The sequence below is a fragment of the Enhydra lutris genome, unplaced genomic scaffold, assembly GCF_002288905.1.
Source record: "Enhydra lutris kenyoni isolate GAN:26980312 unplaced genomic scaffold, ASM228890v2 scaffoldscaffold1, whole genome shotgun sequence".
Taxonomy (NCBI): Eukaryota; Metazoa; Chordata; class Mammalia; order Carnivora; family Mustelidae; genus Enhydra; species Enhydra lutris.
In genome coordinates, this window is record NW_019154085.1 from 99,030,193 (window position 1) to 99,042,236 (window position 12,044).

Here is a 12,044-nt window from a genome sequence, read left to right on the forward strand (position 1 = left end):
TTTTACATTTGTAGGAGTCTGACTTTCAGCCCAGTAAGTCTGATGTGCCAGAAATGCCTATTTCTTCATTTTCTTCATGGTTAATTTTTAGTTTCATTCTGCTGGGCTGGTAGGAAATTCAGTATCAGCCATTCTTTGGCACTTCTGCCTTCCCAAGCATGCTCTGAAATCTGGAAACATTACGACACACTCGGCCTGGAAAGGATCCCTGACCTTTATTCCATCATGGTCGCACCAACATCCACGAAGGCTGGTGGCCTCCTGCAGCTTAGAATGCACGAAGCTTTATGAGACCCTTGTAGCCCAAGGTCCAGGTTCTCTACAGACATGAGGTGGTGTTTCCTTCTCAGGGTCCTGCCATCAGTACCACTCCCATCACTGTGCCCCAATCTCCGACCTCTTTTTAAGCTTTGAATTCAGTGAAATTTATAGACCTCTGTGTAGAGTTAGAAGGGCTTGGATAAGCCAAATACCCATATAACCACATCCCATTGAAGGTACAGGATATTTCTATCACTCCAGAAAGTTCCTTCATGCCCCCTTCCAAGCAATCCTCTCCTTACCCTGAGGCAGTTACTCCTGTCGGTTCTTTCCCCATAGATGAGTGGGCCTGTTCTAGAATTTCATATAAGTAAAATCCTACTCCAGCTTCTTTTCCCCTCAACATTTTATCTGTGAGACTCATCATATTGTTGTGTCTGACAACAGTCATTCCTTTTTTGTTGCCTAGTATTTTTTTGTTGTGGAATAGTATTTCCTTCCTTCCTTCCTTCCTTCCTTCCTTCCTTCGTCTTTCTTCTTTCTGTCTTTCCCTTCTTTCTTTCTCTTTCCATAACAGCATTTCCTTCTCCTTGTTGATTTCAGAGGGATTAAGTATGTTTTCTCCAGTAAAAGCCATAAAGGACTTTACTAGAGGCAAGGATGCCCAAAGTATTCAGTGTCTCCATGGGATAGAGGAGGGAAAGGTAATGTGAAAACAAATTGATAACTCAACAAATAAACCTGCTCTACGGTCCCCCTGGGAAGAGGTGATGAGGGCCTGAGTTAGAGTGGAACATGGAAACAAGGTAGAGAGAGCTGGTGCAGGGGCAGCACCCATGAAATTTGGTACCTCATCAGTCCTAGAAGGACAAGGCTGAGCAGTAGCCTGGATGGTGACCGACATGATCAAGTTGGGAATAAGAATGAGTGTTGGTGCCAATGGCAGAACTAGGAGTAGACCAGGCCGAAGATGGAAAAGGATGAATGAGTTTGGTACCTGTTGATTTTGAGGGGGGTATGGAAGGTAACACTGGAAATGTCCACTGGGTTGGTAAAAGAGATCTCCAGTTCAATACCATCTTCAGAACTGAAGGTGAGGAGGTCAAGAGTTATATACAGGAGGTGAATGTTGAAATCATGAGAAAGGAAAGTTAAAGGAGATAAATAGGCAGGGATGGAGCTTTGAAGAAGGCCATGCAGAGGGCTCAAGGAAGAAGAGAAGTCAAAGGGGGAAGGATGGGTGGTGACAGCATTAGGATGAGAATAGCAGGGCATGGAGTATCTTGAGAACTGGGAGAGCAAAGGATAGGGAAGTAGTTAGCAGAAATGCCAAAGTTTCAGAGAGCTGACCAAGGTGAAACAATGACAGGTCATTAAATGTGCCAACTGGAAGCTTACTGCTGGCTTTTGAAGGATCAATTACAGAAGAGAAATGGGAGTTGAAGCAGGTTGCAAGGAGCTGTGGAGTAAGAGGATACTGAGATAGAGCCAATAACTAAACAGCTTTTTTTCAAGAAATGTGCACTTAGAGGAATGAAAGAAGGGCTCTGGGTAGCAGGAGGATGGGAGGAAAGGCTGGAGGACAGGTTGCGAGGTTTGTTTCCTTGGGAAGCACTGAGCATGCCCCTGGCCTGGGCAGAGGAAGCAGAGAGTGTTTCTGACTCAGCTTCCCAGAAGAGTTGTAAGAGTGGGATGGAAAGTGCCGGGGCTGGGGGTGGGTGAGTGAACTGTAGAGAAGAGTCAGTCTTCTCTTAAAGCAGTAGAGGAGGAGACAATAGGTGAGCCCTTCCTGGGTGTGGATGGAGCATGCTGGTTGTAATCACTTGTTCTCAGCATGACACGCTCCTTAAGAGATTTTCTGTTTTATCTACTCTAAATATATGAAGTTTATAAAATGGCCTCCTTTAGGATTCAGGAAATTGGATTTCAAATCAGTGCATATAGAGGAAGCCTATTCTAACTGCTCAGGCTAGATGGTAGAGATCCCTCTCCCAGATCCCTCCTCCCAGGAGACAATCTGTAATGTCTATCTCATTGTGGCAGATGGCAACAAGCCCTGGGTTAGGAACCCAACTATGATGTGTTAGCAAGAGACACTGGCCACATGTCCTTTGGTCAAATTAATCAGGGATGGAACTACTGCTCAAACAGGTGAGATTAACATCGACTGGAAGGCTGGCAAAGCAAACCTGGGACACACTGGACTTTGAATTCAGGAACACTGCTTATTTGCATTCATTTTCAAAATTATATCTGCAGCACAAAGGGGCTCCCAGAAGATTAGATGGGCTTCACAATGGATATGATGCTTGGGAGCATGTGTTGCTCAGTCTGAGATGATCCTATAACTCCTTGAATGCACGTCAGTGGACAGCAAGACAGAAATGCTGTGGCTTTTTACTTGGGATCCCATTTGTGTTCTGGATGTTGAAGTTGCTACAGATCTGGCTACCTCTTTTTTTTTTGGATTAACATATAATGTATTATTTGCTTCAGGGGTACAGGTCTGTAAATCATCAGTCTTACATAATTAACAGCACTCACCATAGCACATACCCTCCCCAATATCCATAACCCAGCCACCCTATCCCCCGCAACTCCCCAGGAACCCTCAGTTTGTTTCCTGAGATTAAGAGTCTCTCATGGTTTGTCTCCCTCCCTGGTCCCATCTTTTTTCATTTTTTCCCTCCCGTCCCACCCGTCCCCCCAACCCCCCGCACCCTGCCTTTCAAGTTCCTCATATTAGAGAGATCATATGATAATTGTCTTTCTCTCATTGACTTATTTCGCTTAGCATAACACCCTCTAGTTCCATCCACATCATTGCAAATGGCAATATTTCTTTTTTTGATAACTGCATAGTATTCCATTGTATATATATATATATATATATATATATATATATATATATATATACCACATCTTCTTGATCCATTCATCTGTTGATGGACATTTGGTTTCTTTCCATAGTTTGGCTATTGTGGACATTGCTGCTATAAACATTGGAGTGCATGTATCCCTTCAGCTCACTACATTTGTATTTTTAGAGTAAATACCCAGTAGTGCGATTGCTGGGTCATAGGGTAGCTCTATTTTCAACTTTTTGAGGAAGCTCCATGCTGTTTTCCAGAGTGGCTGCATCAGTTTGCATTCCCACCAACAGTGTAGGAGGGTTCCCCTTTCTCCGCATCCTCACCAGCATCTGTCATTTCCTGACTTGTTAATTTTAGCCATTCTGACTGGTGTGAGGTGGTATCTCACTGTGGTTTTGATTTGCATTTCCCTGATGCCGAGTGAAGTGAAGCACTTTTTCATGTGTCTGTTGGCCATCTGGATGTCCTCTTTGCAGAAATGTCTGTTCATGTCTTCTGTCCATTTCTTGATTGGATTATTTGTTCTTTGGGTGTTGAGTCTGATAAGGTGTTTAGAGATTTTGGATACTACTGGCTACCTCTTAAAAAGGATATATTTTTGAAACCTCTAGCAAGTGTTCTCAGTGTGGCTGCCATAAAAGGCCCAAATATACACAGGTTGAAACATACGCGAATATATTTGTTGACCTTCTAGGCAGAAGACACTGGTGCAAGGCTGCTGCACTCATTCACATTGTGGTGGCTTCTTCATCTGATATCACACATTTATCACTGTTTCCTTGAGAAATAAAGGGCACCTTCTATCTCCCTTCTCACACCTGTGGATCTTGAGACTTTTTGTCAGTTCCTTCTCTTATAGTGGCCTAACCTCAACCTACTTATGGTTGGTGCTGTAAGTGGCAACATACAAAAGAATAAATGGTGTGTTGGAGGTTATCTTTCTGGAATATTCCTGTATTTAAGGACACTGGTTTTTCTAAATGTTTAGATATCAATTCCTAAATTGCATCAGTGCTCCCTGAGTGAGTGTAGTTCCGAAAGTGGAGGCCATAACTGCGTGTTGCTTTCTAGCTTCCACCTTCCTTCTCCCCTCCCACCACCATAATGGGCTTCTTGCATGTAAACTCGCTCTGCGTGGTTGGACTCTGCACAGCACTGAGCCCCTGGAAGATGTACTCCAGGCCTCTGGGAACACATACTCTATGACAGATGGCGGCAAATTAAACTGGCAATTGAAAAAGCCAGAGCATTTCCAGAACCTCTGTTAGAGGAGCCGTTCCAGAGGGGGAGAGGCAGGGAAGACAAATCGCTGGAACGTGGCCAGAACCATTTGGTACTTGACATCAATTTGATCAATAAACACTTCCTGAACACCCAGATAGAAGAAGCTATTCCAGAGTCCATAGGCGCGCACACAGATCAGAGAGACCAACATTCAGACCTACGTTTAGGAAGATGGACAGCACAAGGAGAGGTGCATGGACAATTCTAGGCTGGCAGAAGTCTGAACAGAGGCTTATGTAAGGGTAAGCCAAAAATTATAGCCACCACACAATAATATAATGCATGTTGATGGCTAGGTCCTAGATGATATGCAGAGGGTAGGAGAAACAAAATTCTGGGGCTGGAAGGAACACTGGCAATCCCCTCAATTTGAAGATGAGGGAACTGAAGTCCCTTCTCCACAAGATGAAGTGATTTGTTCAACATCAAGGTCATTTGGTTTTGGGAACCCCCTGATTAATAGTACTACAACTGGTAGTACTAATAGTAGTACTAATGATGGTACTAACAGTGCTATTAATAGCTAAGACTACAGAGTACTTATGTGTACCAGCCACTATCCTAAGTGCTTTAAGTGTATCAACGAATCTAATACAGGTTATGTTCTTTTCACCTCTGAAATGGTATTTTCGCACATGGAGAAACTGAGGCAGAAGAGTACTGGTACCTTGCCCAAACTCCAGCCAGTAAGTGGTAGAACTGAGACTCCAATGCCACAGTTGGGCTCCAGAGCTTGTGCTCTTAATTTCTCAGTTCCTCACAGCCCCTCAGACCTCTGACTCCTGGTCCAGTGCTCTTGTCCTTGGACTGGGCATGTCATTGAGGTGAGGTTACACTGAATGAAGGAGTGACATGACAAAACTGAAATTTAAGGTTGCTGGTATGGCTTCAGTAGTCAAGGTAGACTAGAGAAGTGGAGAAGGGAGAGCAGGTAGAGGAGCGTCTAAATACACTTGTGTTGAATGTTTGGTCCACAGCAGGAATAGAGAAGATTATGTAGGATGGGAATGGTTGGTTAGCAGTCATTCATTCCGTAGTATAAATCAGTCTATCCTGTTGCTTATCCTTCAGAAATCAGAACTCTGACCATAGAAGGAAGGAATGGAGAGAGGGTACAGCAAAAGGAAAGGCAAAGGAACAAGAATAGAAATGGAACAGATATTGATGACTTCCCAGTATTCCTCACAGAGGTCCCGATCTTTTGGGAATGGTTTGATCTACTTTAGGTAAATGTCCATTGCTCATGGAGTGAGGTAAAGAAGGAAGAGAACAAAAAACAAATGAAACAAAGCAAAAAAAAAAAAAAGAGAGAACAAGAAAGATGCCATCTCTTAGTGGGAACAAGACCTTAGCAAGTGGGTAAAGATTACATTAAGAGCCCAGTGTGTTTTCACAGATTGGGGTCTCCCTCAGGGAAAGACTTGTCTCATCATTCCTAGTGGTCAACAGACAGCCTTCAGCTGAAGACAGCCTCCTTGTCCAAGGTCCTGGCCTTTCCCACATGACCACATCCAGTGACTGGCTGATGCAAGGTATAAAGGCCAGGCCAGGCAGAGTCTCGGCAGAAGGGGTCGTGGGAAGCCCCCCGACAAAGGGTCGCTGACTGTGTGAGCGTGTTCATGGAATGAGGTGTAACTAGATTTCTCAAGGTAAAATGCTCATCAATAAATGTGATAAAGAGAAGGAAGAACTCTACTTTGAGAGGAAGTGAACAGACAACGAGTAGCTGTTTGAATTCATGGTACACTGGACAGTGGAGGCCAGAACATGGAGAAGACTCTTGTAGATGCTTCAGATTGGTTCTAAGAATAACCGTCTGCAAGTGGAGTCCAGCATTTAAGGGGCTCAGCCTCTATTCGGATGCAGGGCTGTCCTTCTGTCTCCAAGTAACATTTCCATTGGCATGCGGCTGCACAGACTGCCCTCAGACGCTCATTTTCAAATGCAGGACGTGAGCAGTTTCCCAACTATCCACCAGATGGTACCTTCCTACCAGAAATTAGGTTTCAGCCTGCGGAACTCCATCATTTTTTCCACCCCGCAGACCAGCTACAGAATCAGACGCCTGCCCCGGTTACTGCTAAAAGGAAAGAAAGCTGATGAGAGCACCTCTCCGGGTGGGAGCACTGGAGGGCCTGGTGGGGGCGGCGGCAGTGTGTTCACTTTCAGGAATATGGGACTGAAGCCGAAGGGTCCTTTCTGTAATGAGGAGAGGCGCGTGCAGATGTGTGGAATCAAGTCATAGAGAAGTCTCCCAGGGAGGGTAGGACTTTGAGGTTAGCCCCCAGGAGGCCTGGTCATAAAAGTCCTTCGTGCTGCCTCCGTGCTATTCCCCGGGGTCTGCCCAAGGCTGCTGAGTGCTCTGAAATGTAGCTAGATGTCCCACAAAAGAAAGCCTCTGTTGGAAAGACTTGCTCATCGTTGAACAGTTTGGGTTCTGAGGCCTGAGCAGCAGTCTCCCCAGGTTGCTTGGTGTTCTTGGAATGGGAGGATAACTGGTCTTTACTGCAGGGGGCCCACCATCTGGTACTTTCCCGCTTCTGGCCCGGGGTGGTTGGTCATCCTGGCTGCCTGGGATGTACACACCAGGGATGAGGCTAGACCTTCACACACATGAAGTGAGCTGGGCGATTTGGGGCAGTGCAATACTATTTTGAAATTATGAATCATTTTGTTGCTGTTGTTTTCCTACCAGATTCCTAGGTTCCCTTTCGCCAGTGAGACTTATGTCAGGGAAAGCAATGTTCTGGAGGAAAGGGGTCTTCTCTTGGCTTCTGAATTTCAGAAGTTTAGGCCTTAGCTGATAGATTTGGGAGAAGAGGTGGTCAATAAATATTTTCTCAGGTTGGGGAGCAAGGAGAGAGTGGCTGGGGTGATGAGACGCGGGCCTCTGAGCAGGGAAGCATGTTGGCTCTCATCTGCCTTCTGCCAGCTCGCTGGCAAGGATGAGAAGTGTTTGCTCTCTGGGCGAGGACCCTGGCCCCCTTGGCTTGGGGGGGGGGAGCACAGGAGGGGTGTGCAGACCTCAGAGAGGAGAGGGTTGTTTTCTTACCCCAGAGCAGAGGGCCAGAGAGCTTCGGGTGCCTCAGAGACGGGCACCAGCAGGGGAAATCCGTGGGCTTGCAGGCACTTCTCGGAGAGGGGACCACGGCACAGTGCCCCTCCAGACTCGTGTCCACCTAGGGCTTTACCATGCAGCGGTATTTGGAAATGGCCTTTGCAGATATCATCAAGTTAAGACGAGGTGTTACTGGATCAGGGTGGGTCCTAATCCAATGCTTTAGTGTCCTTGTAAGAAAAGGGAACTGTGGACCCAGAGGGGCACACAGAGAGGGCAAGTGCTCTGTGAAGATGACGGCACAGCCAAGGAACACCCAGAACTACCAGCTGCCACCACCAGGAGTGACAAAGAGGCAAGGAAGCATCCTGTCCCAAAGCCTTTGGAAGGAGCCCGGTCCTGGTGACACCTCAATTTATTTCAGACTTCCAGCATCCACAACTGTGGGAGGATATGTGTCTGCTATTTTAAGCCACCCAGGTTGTAGTGCTTTGTTCTAGCAGCCCCGGGCAATGACCCCGACCTGAACCAGGGTGCAGGAGAGGCTCTTAGCATGGTCCCAGCTGGTGAGCCTGGAGGTGGAGAGGCCAGCACTGAGACTAGCACTGAGTACCGGGTGGGCCCACTGTGGCAGGGAACACCTACAGTGGGAGCCTGGACTGTGGGCAGTGACATCTCCGACATCAGGAAGAATGAGGCCTTACACAGAAAGTGCGTAAGAAATGGAGTGATTACTATTAAACTTGTCTTATTGCTTGGGTTTGTGGGCTAAGATTTGCTGCTCTAGGAGCTGAGGTTTAGGGCTTCGACCAGCAAGTCAATCACGGCCACCAAGTCGTCCGCTCTAGCAGGGGGATTCAGGCCCGCTTCTGCCAGCTTGCCAAGCTGTCCTGTCCTTCATTATTATTTCTAGTTTTCCCTGCTGCATGCCTGACACTATGCCAAATGGCACTGGACCCTGTGCTCCAAGTACAACCGTGTACTCTCTACTCCAGCCCTTTGATCAGGCTGTATCTTTGCTGTTTCCTGTCATAATCCTACCTTTGATGCCAGGTCTGGCACAGGAGGGCTTTCCAAGTCTTCCAAACACATTGTCCTCTCCTTTGCAACTCTGGCAATTGTTTTGGAGTATTTTTGATGGCAGCCCCTGCTGTGTCTCATACTCCTTTGTATCCCTCATAACACTAGCAAGGGGTATAATCATAGTATGGACCATATGTCTTGGTTTGTGACCAAAGCAGCCCCTTTATGAGCTGGGACATGGCCTCTTGCCTGGGCTTGCCTGGGCTCATGGAAATGAGAGATCCAGGCCTTGCTCTCAAGGAGCTTTCCTATAACACTGATGCACCAAATAAAAGTTGGCAACATGTTTGGCTTTGGGGGTTGAAATGTTGGCTCCCCACCACCATCCCCTCTGCCTGCCAGAGGCTGCATCATGGAATGCAGTCAGTCTCTCAGCGTCAGATCAGGCCTGTGGCTTGGGGTCCAGGTGGCCACCTAGAGCTTTATCTCCAGCCCTGCCCCAAAGCCAAGGCCCATGTGCAATGTCCAATGGACAGAAGGCTCTATCACCTGGATCGAAACATCATAAGCACTTACGGGTGTGACTTACGATTTTCCAAAAAGGTGAGAGAAGAATAAACATTTGGAGCCACTCTGTCTAAGAAACTGGTCCACGTGCATTGGGGTGGTTCTCGTAGCCTCCCTAATAAAGCAGAGTAGGATCTGCAAGTCCTTTGGGTGCCCTGATTTTATGACTTTGCTGACTGCCTTTCACTGTCATATCGTCCTCTGCAGATGCCTGAAGTCCCTTGAACTGGCCACACATACCTGCATTCTGGAATCAGAGAGAAGACAATGGGAGGCAAGGTTTATGGGAGGGAAAGGGAGCAATTTACATTCTCACGGAGGACCGAGCTGCTGATAGCTGCTTCTTTCCCCAGAACAGGTTTTAGCTTGGGTGAGGAGTTTGGATAGGGAGAGAGCAGGAGGACCCGGAGCTGGCTCACTGGCCATGGCAGGGGTGAGCAGAAAGGAAGGAGCAATGGTGGCAGGAAAGAGGGCCTGGGGGACCCAAAGGTAAAGTTCATCTACATCTTCTTCTTCTTCTTCTTCTTTTTTAATATTATGGGCCTTGTGTGATTCTGACATTCAACACTGAGGGATCTCCCGACTGTTGATTTCACAAACCTTAAAAGTCATCTACTGATGGGTGCCTGGGTGGCTCAGTGGGTTAAGCCGCTGCCTTCAGCTCAGGTCATGATCTCAGGGTCCTGGGATCGAGTCCCGCATCGGGTTCTTTGCTCGGCGGGGATCGTGCTTCCCTTTCTCTCTCTCTGCCTGCCTCTTCATCTACTTGTGATCTCTCTCTGTCAAATAAATAAATAAAAATCTTTTAAAAAAAGTCATCTACTGAAAACATTCTGGAACATCAGAAGGTTGCCATTACTTATTTGGTTAAATAAGGATATAAAAAGCAAACAAAACAAAAACTCTACCACATAAAAGAAAGGATGTTTCAATGGTTTAAAAAAAAAAATTAAGAAAAATCTCAGAAAAAAGGACAGTCTTTTTAAAGTGGGTGAATGTAGCTTTATAGGAAAAGAAAAAAATGACTGACTGTCTATGTCCTTTTCAGTGGTCCCAGGAAAATTTTGGTAGAGACCGGCTTCCCAATAGGAATCACGTGCACCCTGATTCTGAAGGCCCCACCAGTTTATAGTTCATGATACTATGCTGCCCCCTGCTGGCCAAAAGGAGTTGCTAAAGGGGTCTCAAAATAAACTCCTGGGACTTCTCCCAGCAATTACTCCTATGTTTATTTAACACCCACCACGTGCCAAGAGAGGGCCATGTGGGGTGAGGACACATGGAAATGAGAGATCCAGGCCTTGCTCTCAAGGAGCTTTCCTATAACACTGATGCACCAAATAAAAGTTGGCAACATGTTTGGCTTTGGGGGTTGAAATGTTTGCTCCCCACCACCATCCCCTCTGCCTGCCAGAGGCTGCATCATGGAATGCAGTCAGTCTCTCAGCGTCAGATCAGGCCTGTGGCTTGGGTCCAGGTGGCCACCTAGAGCTTTATCTCCAGACCTGCCCCGAAGCCAGGGCCCACGTGCACTGATGAAGCTGGAAGGTCGCCGGTCCCCCACGGGGCATTTCTTCTCTCAGCTAGCTCTTTAGTAGTCTCACTCCTATTTATGCGGCCATCCCTGGGGCAGGCAAGCCTGTGCTTTCCATGGAGTCCTTCCATGCTCACTCCAAACCCACGATGACTTCTATGACCTCAAGGCTCCTCTCTACCATTGTTTCCTCTTACTTGATTTTTCAAGTAGACAAGAAAGTCCCTGATGGTTGAGGCTCTGTTTTAACAGTTTTCTCTCCATCTCCTCTTCTCCAAGGATGTACTGGGAGTTCTCAGTTTTTCATTTTTTTATGCAGAGAAGCTTCCTATCTCCTTTACATATTAGGGCTACACTTAGACCTCATCAAAATATTTTTGTATCAAAAATGGGAAATTGTTAAGTCAGTTTAGGCTAAGTTATTTGGCTGTGACAGACAATCCCCAAGTCTCTACAGCTTAGAATAACAAAGGTTTATTTCTTAATGCTACATGGCCTGTGTGGATCACTTGGGGATAGGGTTACCAGAATTAGCAAGGGAAAATACAGGATACCTTCAAATAATTGGTAATTTTTTTTTGCAGTGAGTAGGTCCCCCAAAATGCATACTAACAATTATTATAATATTTTGAACTTCAAATTTAACCGGAAATTGTGTAATTTATCCGCCAGTGCTATTTGGGGGCTCCATTTCACATCCCCTTTCTAGACCCAGGCTAATGGTACCTCTACTATCTAAACATCACAGAAAGAAAAGGGATATGGCCATTGGCACACTGGCTCTTGAAGTTTTCTTCTGGAATATATAGCATTGCCAATCACTTTTTTTTTTTTGGTCAAAGTGGGTCATTTAGTCATGCTTAAACTCAAAGGGGTGAGGAACCCCTTTGTCCATTTGTCATGTACTCAGAAGGAGAGAACATAGGCTATTTGTCAAAAGCCCAAATCCCTGCCCTAGTTACATATTCTGGTAATGGTTGCTAAGAAAATACTACTTTCTTCATCTTATTACAATAAATTATATCAAGTGTAATCTTTATCCTTGTGATTTCTATCTAATGGCTTACTATTGATTTCTAGTAAGCAGAGAAAGCTTTCCTTAACCATTTAAATACGTGGAGACGACTCAACGCTCCCTTTCAGCTTTTCTTCTCTGCATTAAACACCTCCCCGTGCCTCCTGTACTTTCTTCCTGTGATGTAGTTTCCAACCCTTTGCCATCTGGTCACTGTCTACTTGGTTGAATCTAACTGTGAAGTGAATGTGATAGGGGAGAAAATGAAACAAAACAAGAAAACGTGGTTCCTTGTAGGACTAAGCCAAAGATGATGTTTTGTGTAACCCTTTGTTTTGGTTCCCTGTATGGCCTACAGAAGATCCGCAGGGTTTCAGCGCTCAGCAGCAATAGAATCATCCCGAGAAACAAATTGGTGAGGTACAGGCT